The 20,913-nt window shown below is 36.7% G+C and overlaps 1 protein-coding gene and 1 non-coding gene across 3 annotated transcripts in view; one reads left to right on the top strand and one right to left on the bottom strand.

Moving 5' to 3' along the window:
• HDAC9 (histone deacetylase 9) overlaps positions 1-20,913 on the top strand; it is an 841,916-nt gene that overhangs the window by 95,882 nt on the left and 725,121 nt on the right. The window lies entirely within an intron of this gene.
• LOC132211629 (U6atac minor spliceosomal RNA) lies at positions 4,542-4,665 on the bottom strand. The gene has a single exon (XR_009447528.1). It is a non-coding gene; the product is annotated as a U6atac minor spliceosomal RNA (small nuclear RNA).

Raw genomic sequence — 20,913 nt, forward strand, 5'->3', positions numbered from 1 at the left:
CTGAAACCAATGCAAAATAATATTGAAAAACAATAGAAAATGTAATTGGAATATTTTTAATTTGATGTTAGAAAAAGTATTTTTCTTTCACTATCAACATCTATTTCTTTAATGTACTTAAATGATAATGTTTTTAGACTTACATGTGTGAAGTTAATTTGATTGTTTGTTTTACCTGTTGGGTTTCTGTTGTGGAATATTTATGTCATCACAAAATTCATATGTTGAAATTCTAGCCCCCCAATATGATGGTATTTGGAGCTGGGGGCCTTGGAAAGATTAGTTTTGGATTAGGTCAGAAGGGTAGCATCCTCATGATGGGATTGGTGCCCTTATAAGAAGAGGAAGAGAGAGATCTGTCTCTTCATGAGCTTGGACCCAAGAAAGACCATGTGAGCACACAGCAAAAAGGCCATCTGCAAACCAGGGAGAGGGTCCTTGCTAGACACTGACTCGGTCAGCACTTGGATCTTGGACTTCCCGGCCTCCACAACTGTGGGAAATCAATTTCTGTTGTTTAAATCAGTCAGTCTACAGTATTTTGTTATAGCAGCCCGAGCAGACTAACACAGTTCTCTATCTAAATTTCTCGCTAACTCCCTAGGGTAAGAGCTATAATTTGCATCTGTTTGGGAGCCACTGTGTACTACCTAGTGCGTAGGACCCAATAAATACCCGTTGAACACAACTGAGGGTGTAGAATAATAAATAGTCCCCATGTTCTTAGCACCCACAGCCTCCATTGATTGCTCTCTCCACCACTCATACTAAAGGCCCATCATGGTTTAGAAAAACAGGCTAAAATAAAAACCTACCATTTAATCAAAAGGTTCACTGGGAAGAGTGTGATATGGTTCCCACCATGAGGTTGGGTCTGAAACAGAATGGATTTAAATTCTAACTCCGCCATGTATTAGCTGCGTGGGTGGAGCAGTTATTTATCTTGACCTACTCCATTTATTCATCAAATAATCTTGGCAGACCTGTTTTTAGCATTAATGAAATCATGTAAGAAAAGATGTGAAGGTTTTCTGGGTAGTTTTATCACTCTGGACCATTATTTAAATATGTTTATGCTATGTCTCAAGCCCTGAAAGACTAATTTTCAAGTCACCCAGAGAATTCTCTTTTGAATATCATTCTTTGTTTTAACTGTATTTCCTTGTGGCAGGAAGCGATAAAAACACATGGCGCAGACAGCTAGTGACTGAAGAGGAAGTTAATGGTGTTTGTTTTTCCTCCAGAATTAGTAGTTCAAAGATTAAAAATAAAAATGTGTCTTGCCAAGTTTGGAAAATACACAGAAAGCTTTGATTACAGGATTACAATGGACCTAATTTTTTTGACATTAGTATTTCTTTCATATTTATGAATTGAAGTGCTTTAAAAATTGAAGGTTTATGTTTTGTTTTATAAACTATAATGATTAAAATATTCAAATTCCATTAAACACATGTGGAATGTATTTTTTCTTTACCCTGCAGGCTTAGAAATGAAGAGAAGGTTTAGAGGAAAGCAATTTGAAACCACTGACAAACACAAATGATGCCGTTAGGGTTCCATGTGAAGATTGTAAAGCCCCTGAGGAGACTATGGTTTAGGTGGTGTTTCAACTATAATGGGAAGAAGTAAACAAGGCCTTTTTCCAGCTACATACTGAAAACCCCCCAGGTTTGTGATTGGGAAATAGCATTTGACTCAAAGCCAGCCCATTTTCCACCAGAGATTCCTGCACTCCCAGAAGTTGGGGGCATTTCCAAAGATCGTGGAAATGAAATGATTAGGTAGGGGGTTATTGCAGCAGAAGGCAGCCAATTAAAAATCTACAAAAGTGACAAGAGGTTCTACTTTAGAAAGTAGAATATTTTTATTTTGGGAAAATATTTTATAGTTTGTAACATATTTTATAGTTTTATAGATTTCTACTTTGAACTATCTCTCATTTATTTAAAATCAAGGTTTATGTGGTTCGCTGCTGCTGCACGAATATCATGTTGACTTCTGCGTAGCTAGTGCCTGATAGTTGACACGTATTCAAATGGACTTGATTGTGCATTAAAGGGAGTTTCTTTGGTAGATGTTTAACTTTTTCACAATTCCGTGTGCTCACTTCTACTGTCTAGTTTGGCTTAGTCATGCAGCCTGGGAAAATCATTTTGAAAGCCTGTTGAGTGGAAAGGATCATAGGTATTTACTGTGAGGAAGAAGGGAAGGCAAAGATATCACAGGGGATATATAATTTCACTCAGGAATTAGCGCTGGGAAGGTCATGGAGGATCTAGTATTTATTTAGGAGTGCTGGATGTTTTTAGGTTGCTTTGTAATAAAATCATGATTTTTTAAAAATGAACTGGAAAGAAAAAAATCTAGTCCAGTGTTCTGCAAACTGCCTATCATGAACTATTAGTTATCCATGACATCAATTTAGTAGGTGGCAGTCAAACAACAGACTAGAATAAGCCATATCACAACATACCAGAGTACACACACGTTGTAAAATTAAGTATTAATATGATTAATAGGTGTAACTGATGTTGAGTTTATATAGATAGGCAGGTTTATATGTATGAATAAATATTCATTTAATGTGACATGTCTTTCATGTGTGTGAGTAGATATTGAAGAAGCTTGAAAGCACTGATTGAGTTCTAGCATCCTTTTCAGAGGAGGGCGCTGGAAGAGGTTGACTCCTACTTTATTTGAGTGGGTCTCCTTGAGGCGGCTTACCTGTCACCAGCTCTCCTCTGTGAGGAGCTTCATTTTGATCAGCTGTCCATCTTCTGTTTCCCTACATGTTTTAAAATTTCTACATTTTCGCCAGCAGAGATTGGGCCAAAGATGCTGATTCTGGGGAACTGAACCTTCACCAAGCCTTTGAGCACCACGCTGGGTAGGTGGTTGGTACTTGTGATCCCAAGTGGAAAAGAACAGAGCCTCTCTATCGATAAGGCCGGTATTTTCCTCGGGTTAAGTCAGGTGGAAAGTTGGAACCATAGTCAACTCCATCAACAGAGACGGGTAATCTGCATTAGCTTCTCCTCCTTGTTTCAGTTCCGCTGAACACATATTTATCCAGCTCCAGCTTGGTGCCAGGTATTTTACCAGCCACTTCCTTCTGTATGGGGACTGAGTCTCCAGGGGATGAAAGCGATCCCTCACTGTGCGTGAGAGAAACCCCAGAGGATTTACCGCAGCACAAAGTGCTTGGGGTTGTTTGTCAAAGATAAGGGGGATGTAATCCCACGTTTTGTAACACAGCATGCCACTTTGGAACTCTGTCAAGCTTTGTCTAGAAATGTTCCTGATATCTTGAACTCAGACTGGCACTCATGAGGAAGTCAGCAATGATCGAGTTCACGTAGAATGCTTTTCTTTATCTTTGCTTTCATAACACATTGATTTTCATTGGACTTTCTCCCTGCCGCTATTTACACAGTGTCAGTTCTGTGCTAAGAGCCCATGGAGTTTTTTAATTTTTCTCTGACAACCTGAGAATCCAGGCAGCAGGACCAAGGCAGCTGACTGGATGCCATTGTGTGTGTGTGTGTGTGTGTGTGGGGGGGGGGGGGTTGTCCTTCCCACATTGTCACTGCTTCTTGTTTGCCTTTCTGTGTGGCAGTTCCTAAAGGTAGCATCTGTTTTCTGTCTCTCCTTCTTTTGCTTTTAAAAGTGTTTGTGCAAAGTGTTCCATTCTCTGTAGTTTGGTCATTAGTTGACTATCGGCCACACCAGTCGTTGCCAGAGGCAGTTACAGCATCAGGAAGTAGACCCCAGATGGCACCCTGAGCCTGCTTTTTCTTGTTGGCTGTCAGGGTAGAGAGGTATATCCATTAGGTCCAAGCCAGTGGAGGAGATGTAGACACAGAGCCTGATCTTGTTAGTGGGTAGAGAAAGTGCTTATTTAAAAAAAAAATCCTCAACCTTCTAAAAGATTTTATATTTCAGTTGCAGTTTGCATTCTACATTATTTTACATTAGTTTCAGGTGTACAGCATTGTGGTTGGATAATCATATACTTTACAAAGTGATCCCCCCCTGAAATTTCCAGTGCCCACCAGGCATCATATATAGTTATTAGAATACTATTGACTGTATTCCCTATGCTGTACTTTACGTCGCTGTGACTATTTTGTAACTACCAATTTGTACTTACAACTTCACAGTCTTTTTAATCTTTCCTAATTTGAAAGATGAAACATCATGGTTTAGTAATTTTTACTTGAATTCTTAATGATTAGTGGTTTTGAACATTTCCCCCATATTTTTACTGGATTTTATTCCCCTGTTTTGAATGTCTGTTTATGCCCTTGGCCCATATTTCCTTTAGCCATCTCCATGCTGTTATTGGTTTTTAAGAGCTTTTTGTATATTATTGAAATTCTTTTTCTATCATGGCAAAATATATCTAGCATCAAATTTACCATTTTAACCATTTTTTTGAGTGGACACTTTAATGGCATTTGTATATTCACAGTATTGTGCAGCTATCACCAATATTTCTCCCCAGAACCTTTCCATCATCCTAAAATTGAAACAAACAAACAAACCCATGGTTAGATGTCATGAAGTAGGTGGCAGTCTTAACCCGATAGGTGTTGTGTAGGCCTGAGGACCTCTTTTATTCTGCCCAGGGGAGTGCCAACCTTTTCTTCTTTCATATAGCACCAGAAAAACTTCTTGAATAATATATATATATAAATAATATATATATAAATATGTAAATTTTTATTGGTTTCAGAGAGGCAGGGAGAGGGAGAGAAAAATAAAAACATCAATGATGAGAGAGAATCATTGATCAGCTGCCTCCTGCACACCCCACACTGAGGATTGAGCCCACAACCCAGGCATGTGCCCTTGACTGGAATCGAACCTGGGACCCTTCAGTCTGCAAGCCAGTGCTCTCTCCACTGAGCCAAACCAGCTAGGGCTTGAATGATATTTTCTCTGGATGCAGATCTTCCTTAATTACAGCTACTTCACTTTAAAAGATGTATTCATACATTAAATAAACAGGCAGAGAGCTGCTTTCATAGGAACATCTTACTGAGCAAGTTCTATTTTGTCGAGTCTTTATAGTTCCTCCACTTTTTATTTAATCTTCTGGAGTTGGATGTTTTCCTCGCTTGCCAATGTGGTATTTCCAGCTGTGTATGGAAATTAATTTTCTCTCTGAATAGACAATTCCAGGAAACTATCTATTAAGGTTATAGGAGGCAAAGAGAATGTTGTTTGACAATTATTTTCTCTGGTATTCTTTGCATTATAAGGGAAGGAAAAGGGTTGATGACTTATGGGTTCAATGATTGGCAATTTATTTTTGTTTTAACTAGTTTTATTTAAGTAAAATAAACTTTGCCACTGATTGCAAATGTGGTTAATAATAATTGAATGTGTGTGGTACTGAAAACTTCTTCATTTAACAAAACAATTCTAAGTGGGTCTTCCATGAACTCTGAAACCTTTTTTGGACAGTAAGCCCCTTTTAGGATAATAGTATATCTGACTGATTCTGTGGAACCTCAAAATCTAAGGTTCATAGACTCTTACTCAAAACCCTAGGGGATGTGTGTGATTTATGATTGAGAATTTCTCATATTTTAAAAAGGTAGTATGAAGCATATACCCTATGTCACATGTCATGTCACCTTTAATGAGATCTGAGACAGGTCTTGTGTAAGGAAGGGGGGAATATAAGTATTAATCAAAATTAATACTTCTACAGTGGAATTCATTGATATTAATGCCAGATGAGATAAAGAATAAAGAGCATCATGCCTGTTTAGGCCAGTTTTTGTTACCAGATGAGCTTAAATTTGTCACCAAATAATTTATGAAAAATCTTTGTTCTTTATGATCACGAATAAGGGAGAAACAACATTATAACTATATTTTAGGGACTTCCAACTCCCTTGGTTAGAAGTAGCTTGGCTCCATCTCCGGCCATGCCTGCTTCTCCTCAGCCCCATTCAGGTTGTGACTTAGCACTCCCAGAATTACAGACCTTTTGCCTCTGGGTCTCTGTACCTATTACTCAATGATTTTACTGCAGAATTAAATCTCTTGTTTTTCAGCCATCCTGCGTCTGAGTTCTGATTCTTTACCCCATTATGTTTGCCATTGTGGTAAATGTCTCTCAGCATACTATATAAATATATTCTTCATCTCTTCTTTCTGTATATATTCATCATTGTCTCTATTTCTTTACACTCACTCTCAGTACTTGAAATATCTTTTCCTCTCCTCCTGCTACTAAATGTATCCCCTAACACCTCATTCTATTAGGACACAGCTTAGTTCCTTTTGTTATAGGCCCTGCCTTTCCTTAGTGTCTTGTTATGCATGCAATTGCTGCATAATTTGAAAAATGGTCTGTCTCTCTTATCACACTGTAAGGTTCTTGAGAGTAGCATCTCCTTGTATGTCCATTGTCTTACACAGTGCTTGGAATATCACAGTCAAAGATTTTCAGCCCAAAATAAGTAGAAAGTGTGTATTTGAAGGCAATAGGGTGAGAGATTGGGAACCAGGGAAGGAATGTGCAATAGAAATAAATTAGAGAACAAGATAGAGTGGCTTAGAGGAGCAGTGGTTTTGTTTAGCTTAAATGCATATGAGGGTTAGAAAATGAAAATATTTATACTGTTTGGAGAATTAGGAAAACTTCTGAAAAGATTTGAAGGTAGAGACAAACCTTAGCAGGTAGATGGGATTGGGGTGGGCAAAGAAGAGTGAGTGCACAGTGCCTTCCAGAGAAGGGGAGTATGTGGAGGAGAGAATGGGGGTTGGTGAGTGAAGAAGGTATTTAAGCTATTGGCCAGTTATAAATTCCAAATTAGGAGAGTGATGGAAAAAAAAGTCAGTATGCCAAAGAAGGCTGTGTTATATAAAGTAATATATTATAAGGAAAAAAGATGGGTCAGTTGAGAGTAATTGTGAGTTGTGGAATAGAACATAAATGATAAAAAAAAATTCTGAAAATAAATGTAACCACAACATACGCAGCAATACCTGAACTAAAGGATGAGGGGAGGGGGGCGGTTTGCATACTTTTGCTGAAAATCAGTCAGAGATCATAAGGACCTGAATGGAGATCATAGTGTGGGAATGAGAATGGAAGAGAGTGTGAAACTTTTGAAAAGTAAAACCACCCTTTGATGGTTAATTTTCTGTGTCAGTTCGGGCCTCCTGATGCCAAAATATTTGGTCAGAAATTCTTTCTGTGTGTGATTTTTAAGATGAGATTAACATTTAAATCTGTAGCCTAAGGAAAGCAGATTGAACTCCATAAAGTGGGTGGGTCTCATCCAGTCAGTGGAAGGCCTTCATAGAACAGAAAATATATCTAAGACATATCTAATATCAGTTTGGGCATTTGATTGTGTGATGTTTAAATTGCAATCTTCAAATTGGTAGTTACAAAACAGTCACAGGGATCGAAGGTACAGCAGGGGGAATGTAGTCAATAATATTGTAATAAGTATGTGTGGCACCAGGTGAGCACTTGAAATATAGGGAGGGGGCACTTTGTAAAGTGTATGATTATCAATGAAAATAATATTGAATACAAACTGTAATTGAAAAATAAAAAAATAAACTGTCTATGTGCCTTTAACAATTTTTTTTCCAACTGTACAACTTGAAATATGGTGAATTTCTAAAGATAGTTTGGAAAAATTATGACTTCTCTATTTTAAGAATGTACAACATGTATGTTTGATATATTTGACATAGAAACTATCCAAAAGTTGTCATAAACTTTAATCCACTAAAGTACTAGCATTAAACTCTAGCATTTTAAAATGGAACTTACTGTGCCCTTAGGATACACTCTGTGTGTTAGATATTATTTATCATTCTGTCTGCCTTCTCACTTTCTGGTTTGCAGGAACACTGGTCGTTCTTGCTCAGTGACCGTCTGCAGTGTGCACCTTCCATCTGGAAATAATCTCCTGCCTTGAACTCACAAAGTGCTGATGCTGCTCTTTGTGCCATTCAGTGTCTCCTGTATTTACTGTGGGCTCCTTAATTGGGCCCGATTAACAGTTAAGAATTCTCTCAGGGAGTAAACATTGTCACAGCAGTAATCAGAGATGTTCTTTCCTGGATCAATTCCTCTACATACAAAGTAAAACCTAAAAGTTTTATTTATTTCCAATAGCAATACTTTAACATTATTTATGATTACTTCCCACAGACCTCCAATGTATGGATTTCTTTGAAGGCCAATAATTTATCTTTGAAATAACTTTGTTTTCATGCATATTTATATCCAAGTCATTTAGCCAATTGTCTTAGTTCTGTTTGTATTGGGTATAGGCACAAGCATCTGCTTTTACTATTTGCTTTTCAATCAAATATATAATAGTCTTAAAAATAAGATCTACATATTCAGGAACATACAGAAGCATTAGTAAAACTTTTGGGACAACTTTGTTCCACTTGTAAGTCACACTAATGACTGCTTTGCTTCCAGTAATTTTCCATTTGTAACATTTTATACCTGGATACACAAATGTAATGCAATTGCACAAGGAAGCAATTATCTGCCTGGTGGAAGTAATGTACTTATCTCATTGAAACAATTGACTTGTTTAATAATACACAGAAGTTCTAGTTCTGCTCAGACTGTGGTTACCTGTAATTTATAAAGAACTTCCAGGAAAAATGAAGAGCCTCTGCTGTAATGGGATCAGCAACTGAATCCACTGGTTGTGAATGATAACTTTCCATGCAAAATTTTCTTCTAATGCAAACTTTTGTTTGGAACTATTTTGGGTTTCAGAGCTTTTTTTTTTTTTTTTTTTTTTTTTTTTTTTTTTTTTTTTAATAATCTCTGGGTCTTGGCTAGATCTCTGGAAAACTGCACTCAAAAAGCTGTGTCTTGTGAGTTCCATGTCATGTGTCAGCACTATTTGGCCTGGCTCAAATGTTTCTTGGCATTTTCTGAGGACTTTGGCTCATCCCATCTATAGGATCACATTGGATTCTGGAAATGCCCTACATGCCATAATTCATCTGCAAGCTAATTTGGGATTTATTGGGTTTTGTAGTGAGCTAACATCATTGGACAATTAAAGATTCAATATTTAAAAAATATTTCCAAGGACATGCCTACTTTAAAAATAATACAGGGAGAGACTACTTCTCCTTTAGCCCAGTGCTTATTCTTCTTATATCCGATCTTGTCACAGAGGTCAGTGTTCTATTTTAATTCCTTATTATAATTTTTCCCCTCCTCAGCAGTTTCTAAAGCTATTGCAGGTCAACAGCTTTCTTCTTTTTTTTTTCTTTATTGAAGAGAGATTGCTCTGGCTCTTGGCTGACTCCAGTCTTGTGATGTGGGACTGATGTGGGTTTTTATTTTTCACTTTAAAGGTGCTGCCAAAGGTAGTTGATTTTGGTTATAGCACCATAGAGTGTTGGTGCCTGTAGGTGCTCTACAGATGATTTGATTCAGTGTCATTTTATTTTTTTAAAAATATGTTTTTGTTGATTTTTTTTAGAGAGAGAGAAAGGGAGAAGGGAGAGGGATAAAGAGATAGAAACATAGATAAGAGCGAAACATCATTGATTGGCCGTCTCCTGCATGCCCCCTACTGAGGATCCAGCCCACAACCGGGGTATGTGCCCTGACCAGGAATCAAGCCAATGACCTCTTGATTCCTGGATCAATGCAAAAACCACTGAGCCACACCAGCTAGGCTTAGTCTTCTCATTTTACATAGAAGGGGTCCATGCCCAGTTCTTAGTTGGCCCAGAAAGCCATGGCACTGTTAGGCTGAACGTCTGACCAACTTGCAAGGGAGCTGGTCCGTAGAAGCTCCCAGGACTTCTTAAATCTCTCTACCTTTTCTCCCCATTTCTTGCATCAGATTTTGTATATTTAGGTAGTTTCCTTAATCCCTTTTAAATTTAGCTTTTCATACCTCATATTAATTTGGAAAAACAGCCAACCTTTAATTGCTTTATATTTGTTGGGATTCCAGACTTTTATGTACTACTCTGTTCTCTTGTTCTTAGCTGCAAAGAACTAAATACAGGACACAGAAAGGGCTCAACATAACTGCTTTATTACAAATAATGTTGAGGTTTAGAATATATAGTGAATCCAAGGCTGAACCTGGCTTCCTCCCCCAACCCACTATTAAACTTAGCCACTGTTAAAACAACTTCCATGGCCCAAGCTTTTCTCCGAGAAGGGCTTTATTGAGCCAAATGCTAGCCAGAAGAGGACCAGATCCTGGGGCTCGCAGCCTGAGCCACCAGCAGCAGTGCTGGGTGGAGAAGACAACACGCCTGTCATCCTGGGGATGACAGGCTCTTTCATACATTACATTTTAGAGAAGAATGTTTTGTAAGAATTTACCTTGGCTACAGAGAACGGGGTAGGCAGGACAAATTGAACTAGGGACAGTTCTACGATAGGTGCAAAGTACATACAGAAGAAATATGTACTACTTTTGATTGGTTACAGGCAATAAGCCTGAAAGTTCATGGATTTGTGGGATGTGGGGGCATCTGGTGGACACTGTAGAAGTTGATTGATAGCTCCAGCTTACATTCAGGAGTGTGAGCAGGCTATTGTTATCCCTCCCCCGAACCCTCCCCCGCATCCTCCCATGAACTACTCTTGTCTCTTTCTCCCACTCTCTGGCTCTCTATAATATCATTTAGGATATTGCAGAATTTTTCTCTTGTCTCAACCCAGTTATAAGTGGAGAAGTGTGGGACTGCAGGTTTCCACCCAACTTCCATGGAGGGTGATCCTCAGACCAGTGCTTCTGAGACCCCAGGACCTTCTGCCAGGACTCTGACCAATCACAGAAGCCCTGCCCCACCCACAGGAAGCAGTTCCTTTCAAGTAGCTCACCTTTTTGTGAGTATCTTTGTCTTTTCTTCGCCCCCCCCCCCCCGCTTTTTCCTCAGGCATGCTGACATCAATGGAATTTACAATTTTTTCCCTGAAAGATGAGTAATTTTCTCATTATTCTCCTAAATAGAGTAAAAAGAGGAAGGGTAGTACAGTCAGTCTAGGGAACTGATTATTTATCATTGAGGATAATAAATAAGCATTAAGCCCCTGGTAATGAGTTGCCACCTTATACATATGACTACTTCATACTTATGGGAAACGAATAACTTCTCCACTTTCTCTTCTTCGAACACTAGAGGCCTGGTGCATGAAATTCATGCACTCGGAGGATCCCTCAGCCTGGCCTGTGCCCTCTCGCAGTCCGGGAGCCCTTGGGGGACATCCCCATGGGGAGTGGGCCTAAGCTGTCAGTTGGACATCCTTAGCGCTGCCGCGGAGGCGGGTGAGGCTCCCGCCACTGCCGCTGTGCTCCTCAGCCGTGAGCCCCAGCTTCTGGCTGAGCAGTGTGGGAGCACACTGACCACCAGGGGACAGCTCCTACATTGAGGGTCTGCCCCCTGGTGGTCAGTGTGCGTCATAGGGACCTGTTGTTCAGCCGTTCAGTTGATTTGCATATTAGCCTTTTATTATATAGGATGTTTAAGAAGAGAAAGCTGGGGAAGACTTTCATCTTTCTATTTACCATTTTGTTTAAACTCTAGACCCGTACCAGCACCCACCATTATATTTTAATAAATATATTCCCAGTTATTCATAGGCAGATTCGAATGATCTTATGTTTGTTTTGCTTTTGTTTTCCTCTGGGCTAGTGGAATTAAGTAAAATTTCATGTCACAGAACTCTCTTGGAACTTTCAGTTGATTTTTAGTTTTATGTAGGTAGGTTTCTACTAGATCTCCCCCTCTCCCCCCAGACATTTTAAAATTATCTTATTTCTTTACCTTCTGAATTTAAGCCTTTAAGATAATTACCTATGACAGTTCAGAAAACACTTAATAGTTTTATTCCTATTAAAGGATTTTTTTCCCCTTAGGATTTTTTGCCTTGTGGAGCATGTTGTACCTGTGTGCAGATACTTGTACTTAGCTAAGAGGTAAATGAAAAGTAATTTAATATTTGAATGTTCTGGATACTCCTGCTATTCTCATGGTTACTAGGCGTTTGCTTCCTTTTAGTAGGCTCAAGACCATTTCGATAAAAAGATACAGAATTGCTGATGAGTAGACTTAAGATTTTATGTTTTAAGATGTTAAGATTTAAGATGTTCCAATACCAGTCTTGGAAACGAAATCATCATCTTTAAGATGAATTGTTTCTGACGTGGTTTAGCTGACATCTTGTCAAACATCATAATGTGTTTGCTTAGTGTCACTATCTGTTTCAGTGGAAACTAAGAGATGGCACACAGAAAATAGCACAGTGGTAGGCACAGTCCACATTGGTTGGCACCTAGGCAGTGGTGGAGACTATGGGCTCCAGGGCTATGCACCTGGGCTGCAACTCAGTTCCAACACTGACTTTCAGAGTCTCTCTCTTTCAGTTTACTCACCTGTACAATTAATGGGCAGAATAATCAATGGTATGAACCTTAAAAAGTACGTTTCGAACACATGTAAAGTACTTCAGAACAGTATCTGAAATATCATATGTGCTTTAACATGTTAGCTGTTCAATAGTCTTCACATTCCTAATTAGGTTCACGGATCATCTGTATTTAAAAGTGTTTTTCTTAGGACACTACTATTTAGGAAAACCTGCACTAGAAAGTTTTTTTCTGAGGTGGGCTGGCTTGCATTTTCAGAGGCGAACTGTGCATCAAAAGATTGTGAGCCTTAATTTTGTATGATTTGGGCTCTTTGGTTGTCTGTGTGAAATTATTTAATGATTTTAGGCAATTTATTTATGACTGCCAAACTGTATATATTGTTTTCACCAAACTGTAATATTGTATATATTGGGACTGGTTTGGGTACTGCAATTGTCCTGTACTCACAGTTGCTCAGATTAGAAGGGAAATATTGAGGAAGTAACCCTCCTGTTATTGACAGACCTCAGTAAGCATACAATAGTTGGGTATTTTGGAGAAATGTAGGATAATATACCACCCAGGGGCATAATACCCCATAATATGATGTATATTTGTTTGTGTGGATGGGGTATTATGTGATTATGCCAGTTTCATCACATAAGAAATAGTGAAGAAAAAGTTTTAATTTATTTTGCATAATAACTAACTTGGCTACATAAATTCCAGGAAAATAATTAGAATAACAGATTATGTTGAAGGTCTAAAGAAATATGTTTGACAACTTTTAATTTGCTTTCCTCCCACACACCACTTCCTAGTTTTTTTCTGGCACATCAGATGTGCCCAACACAGTGGCCCATCAGGGGGGAGTTGTGTGAATACCCCTGATGGTGGCATAACGCATTTTCTCATTTTGGTTACATTAATCAAACTAAGGGTAGAAGGAGCACTATATTTTGCAGATAATTTTATACAGACTTAAGACATAGCCTGCCCTTTCCTCCTAACCTCTGCATCCATGTGCCTTTTTAAAGTTAATACTAAAGTTTGTATCCACATGGTAAATGTTCACAACAAATGCTGGTTTTAAGCTTCTTACTTTTCATAGTTGGACATCACTGGGTACAGGGATGAAGAGGGTTGACTGGGGGAAAACTGGAAAAAAAATAGCCACTGGCAAGTTTTTAAAAAAATAATATTTCTTTTTCTATTTTCCAGTTTCTTTTGGACCAGTTAATTTGCTGCTGGTTTTTCTTTGTTTGCTTGTTTGTTTTAAGCTTAAAATCAGCTTTAGTTCTTGATTTCCATAGAGAAAGAACTTTCCATCAGCATTTTTGTCTTTCATTTATTTACTGTATTAATTGTCCCATTATTCTTAGTCTTTCCTCAATTTAAATGCCAGAGTAAGTGCTATATAGTACTACATCTCAGGAATTGTAAATTTCTTTCAGAGGAATTAGTTTTGTTTTTAGCTTTGGTCTCATATGTGATCCTCCCGTGTATCCCTCAGTTTTGATCATCTACTAATAATTTATATGGGTTTTTTCCTTTTAGTTTTGAATTTTGGAGTAAATAATCGCATAATCAGAAAGAAACTGTGCCTCAGCATACCAAGTTGTGCAATATGTCTGTTTCCTTTCAGTTTCAGATCATACTCATTTTCAATTTATATTGCCCTTTACATGTATGAGAGTCTTTAACGAGCAGTTTTCAAGAGCGGTTGTTGAATAATTGGTAGTTTATTTAATTATTCCTCTGATTTAAAGAGCTAGATTTATAATTTGCTCTTATAAATTATATCACCGCAGACATCTACTTGAATAGGTCTGTGTCCCACCCCCCCCCCCCTTTTTTTTTTTGGCAGTTATTGACTCAGTTTAAATTTTTTGGCCTTTAACATTAGGCTAAAGGTTTTCAATATTTTTATGGGTCAAACAATATATTTTAAAAATAGCCTTTGAACTATGTTGTCAATTTGCTTTGCAATGAAAATTGCCAACAATAATGTATGGCTTTATCAGTTTTATTTTTCCAAGAATCTGGACAGTGTTGGATATTATTTTCCAGAATTGTTGCATGTATTGGTTAAAAGTAAGGTACTTCAGTGTTCCTTTAATTTGTGTTGCTTTGATAGATAAAAATGCTTGAATGTTCTTTTTTATCCTTTGTATGCTTAATAATTTGATTTCCCCTGTGCATACCCTTGTTATTGCTTTTTGTTTCTTTGGGATTTTAGGTTTTTCTGTCAGATTGTTTATCCCATCTTTGTAACATAGAAATCAACTTTTATCTCCTGTATTTGACAAATGTATTTCTGGAACATGTTGTTTTCCTTATACCATGACTATTACTTTTCTTAGTATTAAAGATTAATCTGTTAAACAAATTTATACTTTTTTGCTTATTTTATTGACAAGGTTTAGAAAGCTATCGTTCTTTCAAAAATACTCAATTTTATTTTTTTGCTAATTTCTATGAGCTAAATTATATATATTATACATACATATTTATACATATATACACAGATAGAGAGGAGATATTAGTATTATAATTATAAAGTATGATATAAAGTTTGCTCCATTTTCCCTCAGATGAACAAATGATCAAAATTAATTCCTCTGAAAGAAATATACAATTTCTGAAATGTAGTACTATGTAGCACTTACCTGGGCATTTAAATTCAGAAAAGACTAAGAATAGTGTGATAATTAGTACAGTAAGTAAATGAAAGACAAAATTTTACCGGTCATTCTATTCTTATTTATCAATCTACTACAAATTTGATACTACTGCTTTATATAAATGATTAATGCTTTGTGATATGTTTAAAAATCTAGTAGATTCAGCTCTTCTTTTCCAAAATCATCGAGCTTCTACAATGTGATAAAAAAGCAGATACAGAAATTACCCACTTTTCCATCCTGGTAATCAAAATTTTGCCAGGTTAAAAAACATGTAAAAAGGTATTTATTTTATAATGTGATAAAAACCATTAAAAAAAAGGTGAATACTGATATGAGGTAGCACAGAGAATATTATATTTTCATGCTTATTTCTGTAGAATATATTTTCTACTTCTAATAAAAGTTCTGTTTTAATTCTGATTGCTATTTTATATCTACAAGATAAAATGAGAACACTTGATTTTTAATCTTATAATCTTCTCACTCAGAATTATTGTCGGTGTTGTCTCTTTTACTTACCAATTAAGTTCTGTAGTTTTCTTTAATATTTAATATGTGTTAGAAAAATTTCAGGTTAAACATGTATGTGTTAGGAATATTATTTGTGGTAATGTCCAGGTAATTCTAAATTTGATTTCTTTAAAAAAGTCTTTATATTGGGTTTAATACTTACCAGGAAATTGGAACACATACTCACTTCTTTATCTTTTCTTTATTGGGAGATGTGAAAACTCTCATTGATAATATTTCTGGGACTTGATAGGACTTAGGGTATATAAAGGGGTTGGCAAAAGTAGGCTTACAGATATGAGTATGCGAAACATAGTTTAATCTTGAGTTATTATTTATTAATTATTGTATTATGTATTTGTATTACAACTGTAGCCTACTTTTGCCCTCTGTATAAGGTACAAACATAGAGGTGTCATTGATGTGTACTGATAGTTAATTTTTGAAACAAAAAATAGGCCAATGAGAAATTCTTGTGTGGAGAAAATTATATACTTTTGAAATCTGATTGAAATTGTAGAAAACAATCTGTGTTCCATAACCATGGAAACTTTAAGCTGATCATTTTTGGCATGTGAATTATGGCTTCTATCATGGCAGCTGTTAACTGTGAAAAAAAGGGGATAAAAGGTCCTAAGGAGTTTTGAAAAATATAATATAAACACATATTAATTAAGTAATAATCATTTCTGGAATGCCACTCATATTAGTTGTTTAAACCCTACTTTTAAAATGCAGAATAAAGCTTATTTTATTACTTCAGTGTTCTAAAAAATTATTTCTATTTATTTAAAAATATTTGTGTATTTGCAAATTAGGTTTGGAATAAGCAGGACCTCAGTGATGATGTAAATAAATCCCAAGGGAAGATTGTCTTTGGATTTTTTCTTTTTATATTCAAGAACACTTCTCTTGGCTGGGATCCCATTATTAAAAAAAAAAAAAAAAAAGGTTGAGGTGTAGGGGAATAAATAGTCCCAGAGAGACTTCTTAAATTTCAGCCTTTCAATTACTCGATTATTCGTGTGGCTACAGGAGATGAAAGAATAATGAGGCGTTCATTTCCTATATGAATCATAAAAAATAATATGGGTATACACAGGGCCATTGACTTGAATAAATGGATAACTTTTCACAAATTCTCCTTCCGGGGAGCACAGTGTTTTGGGGATGCACACTGAAATTGTTTTAATTGTTTAAGTTCTGTGATTCAAGAGTAAGTTCAAGTGCAGGAAGAGGAGTAGCAGGCATATGATAATAAATGTGCCCCAGTGTTTATTTTATTTACTATATGCCCTGCCTAATTCAAAACTTATTTGAGACATCTTATAAGAACATAGTTTAGCCGAAACCGGTTTGGCTCAGTGGATAGAGCGTCGGCCTGCGGACTCGGGGGTCCCAGCTTCGATTCCAGTCAAGGGCATGTACCTGGGTTGCGGGCACATCCCCAGTGGGAGGTGTGCAGGAGGCAGCTGATCGATGTTTCTCTCTCATCGATGTTTCTAACTCTCTCCCTCTCTCTCCCTTCCTCTCTGTAAAAAAATCAATAAAATATATTTAAAAAAAAGAAAAAAAAAGAACATAGTTTACTTATGAATAAAGAAAAAGTATAGAGAAGAAAATATTCATTATTGGGAAAATATAAGTAAGTAGGAAATCCCAACTATAAAAAAATAAGTATCTTATTTATTTTACACGTCATATCTCATACTACTTACGTGTTTTATACTTATGAAATCCTATATTTGTATCTTTTTAAAAGCAAATTGCATTCATGTTTCTTAGGAAAAGCACAGCTATATGAATCTCTAATTTCTAAAGAAATTCTTATACAGACCTTTACAAGGCATGTACCAATCACTATGCTTACTGTTAAGTGATTCTCTTAAAGAGAATTCACTTAGCCTGGCTGGCATGGCTCAGTGGTTGAGCCTCGAGCTATGAACCAGGAGATCACAGTTAGATTCTTGCTCAGGGCACATGCCCCAGGGTTGTGGGCTCCATCCCCAGTGTGGGGCCTGCAGGAGGCAGCTGATGATTTTCTCTCATCATTGATGTTTCTAGCTCTCTCTTCCTCTCTCTCTCTGAAATCAATAATAAATATTAAAAAAATATAATTTGTTTACCTGTGGGCGATTTCAGATCAATCCATTCAGTACCTCATTTAAGAGTGGAGGGGTAAGAAGTATTTGGGGGAGAAGTGCAGGCATAAATGTGATGTGGAAAAGTTACTGAATCCTGCCATTGAGAGACAACTTCAAATGATTTTTCTTTTTTCATTTTTATTGAATTTATTGGGATGACATTGTTTAATAAAATTATAGGTTTTGGGTGTACAATTCTACAATACATCATCTGTATATTGTATTGTATATTCACCACCGAAAGTCAAGTCTCCTTTCACCACCATTTATCCCTCCTTTTCCTCTGGTAATAACCATACTGTTGTCTGTGTCTATGGGATTGTTTTTCTCTCACGTTTTTCACCCAGCCCCCAACCCTCCCTCAAATTTTTAAAACTTAATTTATAGGGTGACTTTGGTTAAGAAAATTATATAGGTTTCAAGTGTATAATTTTCTGATACATCATCTGTATATTGCATTGTGTGCCCACCACACAAAGTCAAATCTTCCTCTGCCACCATATATTTGACCTCCTTTGTTTACCCTTTACAACTCCTCCCCCCAACCCCTTTCCCACTGGTCACCATCATACTGTTGCCTGTGTCTATGAGTTTTTGTTTGTTTTTCTTGTTGGTTCATTTGTTGCTTTCAGTTTTATATCTCACATATGAGTAAGATCATATGGTTCGAGATTTGTTCGAGATTTTTTAAGTTCCAGCTAAGTGTTTTTATTTCAGACAATGTAAGGTAAATTAGCTTGTACCATGAATTTAAATCCTTTTCAAGTATAACCCAAATTTTACCTTTAGAACTAAAGGGTGCTGAAAAGAGTTCATTTTAATGTAATTGAGTCATTTACCAGGCCTATTTTAAACCAGCGGCTTCCTTTTCTTTCTTTGTACCCTGTGGCACATGGACTTCCAGAATCAGGAAAGCATTATTGTTGTTTTTAGGGAGTTGCTATATTATGTGGTACCGAGACTAAATTAATATGACTAGCATTCCATTCAAGGTAATAAATTAAATTGAAATTTTCTTCTTTCCCTTTTAATGTGGGCATGAAGTAGTTTCTCATGTTATAAATGGACAATTTTTTATTTATTCATAATGAAATAATCTCTTTTATTTATAGCCAAGCTCATCATCTTAATACTTAATCCTCCATGACAGTCGGGAGGAGAGGAAACTTGGCAACCACTCATTATTATCTGTTTTTACCATCAGAAAATCTTTATTTGTAAGGAGAACATGGCCGTGATGTTAAGGACAGCAATGAAATACTCCCTAACATTTTCATCCAGGGTGGCCTTTCCTTCAGTGTCATGAAGGTAAATATGACCATAATTACTTAAACTGCCTGCAACGTCCCCTGGAAACACAAAAGCATGTAATTATAGCTGTGGAAGGAGAATTTGTAATCATGAAAGGAGAAAATGTCAGCGTTGGATTAGTGATTTGGTAATCCCATCAGTGATGATTTTATACAACAGCATTTCATCTACATTTCAAAGCAGCTTAAAAAGTTTTGAGCCCAGCAAGTGTTGGGGTATATTGAGGAAAGTTTAGTGTCAAGGACATCTGAACTGATTTGACTTTTCCCCATGCATGTGAGAGTGATGAATGCCTATGAAAGTGCCCATATCTCCATGATTTCCTCATTATACAGTCATGGTGTTTTATGGCTCTTATTTGACTTGGTCTGTCTACTGTCTACTTAATTGAAGATGACCAGGAAGAAAGCTCTAATCTGGAGAAAAATTCAAATACTTGGTATTTTAAATTAGTACCTGGATAGAATGACTTCTGTGGTCACGAATTCTGCAAACACTTCTGAGTGTTGATGATTGTGCTGAGCTCTGAGGAAGAAGAATGTGCAGTGAAGACCTGGACATTTCTAATGGCTGGAAAGATATAAATAAGTAATGTTAAAGGGATATATAGTGTAGATTTGTTCATGTGAACAAAAGCATGGTCATTGTGATTTTTTTATTATGGTGATTACAGGGTGTTGTGAGAGTATATAATGGGGAAGGAGTAGGAAAACAGACGAGAGGCATTTAGCTGAGAAGGAGGAGTGAAGAGTGAGGAAACTTGGAAGGGTCTGAAAAATTATGGACAGAGGGGAACGTGAGGATTTGAGGGGCAAAAGACCACTGGTGGATTGAGCCAAGGGGAAAGTGGCCTGAGCTACAGGTTAAGGTTCAAGTATTCTCTTTGGAGAGAATTCTTTAGTTACAAAAAGATCAGGTTGTTTATTGAGATCAGAGCTTCATTGGCCGTGTTCCTTGGTCATAGGCCAATAAAAATTAAAATTCCCATGTTGTGATACGGTATAGAGAGAACCCTAAAGATGCTATAAAAAAAAATCCTGTAACTGATAACTAAATTTAGTAAATTAGCAGGATACAAAATATCCAGAAATCAGTTGCATTTTTATACACCAATAATGAACTATCGGAAAGGGAAACTAAGAAAACCTCATGTATAATAGCATTAAAAAAATAAAATAAAATACCTGGGGCAAATTTCACCAAGAAAGTAAAAAAAAAAAAATCTGTTCTCAGTCTGTAGATTCAAGGCAATCTATCCCTATGAAAATAAACAGTGGGCTTGATGAAGCAGAGGATTAAATCAGTGACGTGGAAGACAAAATAGCAGAAAACACCCAATCAGAGCAAGAACAAAAAGAATTAAAATGCCTACGTCTAAATGGTTTTTGCATGTTTCTGTCTAGCACCCAAGACTGACTTCATGCTAATTTGATGATTAGGCTGATGATGAGGAGGATAATAGAAGATACCACTATAGAGACTTAAATTAGAAGAAAAAGTTTCCTTATTTAGTATTCATCATCTGTATTGTTCTAAGATTCAATTCTAGAGTGCTCTAATGTTTCTTCCATCCAAATTTTGTACTTCTTTATACAATACTATTAATTTATTATGATAAAATGAATTATTAAAATTCATTATTAACGCTGCCAGTGGTGAAACAATATACTAACCTTCTGGTTAGTAGCTCAGGCGCGGGAACCAGAGGAGATGGGTGTGATTTCTGGTTGCATTGTTCGCTGCCTTTGTTAGACTGAGCTTGTTATTTAGCCTTTCTAGACCATTGTTTCCTCATCTGTACAGTGGGATAATAATTGTACCGGCCTCCTTGTATGGGTAAAACAATGTTTCTTGAACTATCTT

The sequence above is a fragment of the Myotis daubentonii genome, chromosome 10, assembly GCF_963259705.1.
Source record: "Myotis daubentonii chromosome 10, mMyoDau2.1, whole genome shotgun sequence".
Taxonomy (NCBI): domain Eukaryota; kingdom Metazoa; phylum Chordata; class Mammalia; order Chiroptera; family Vespertilionidae; genus Myotis; species Myotis daubentonii.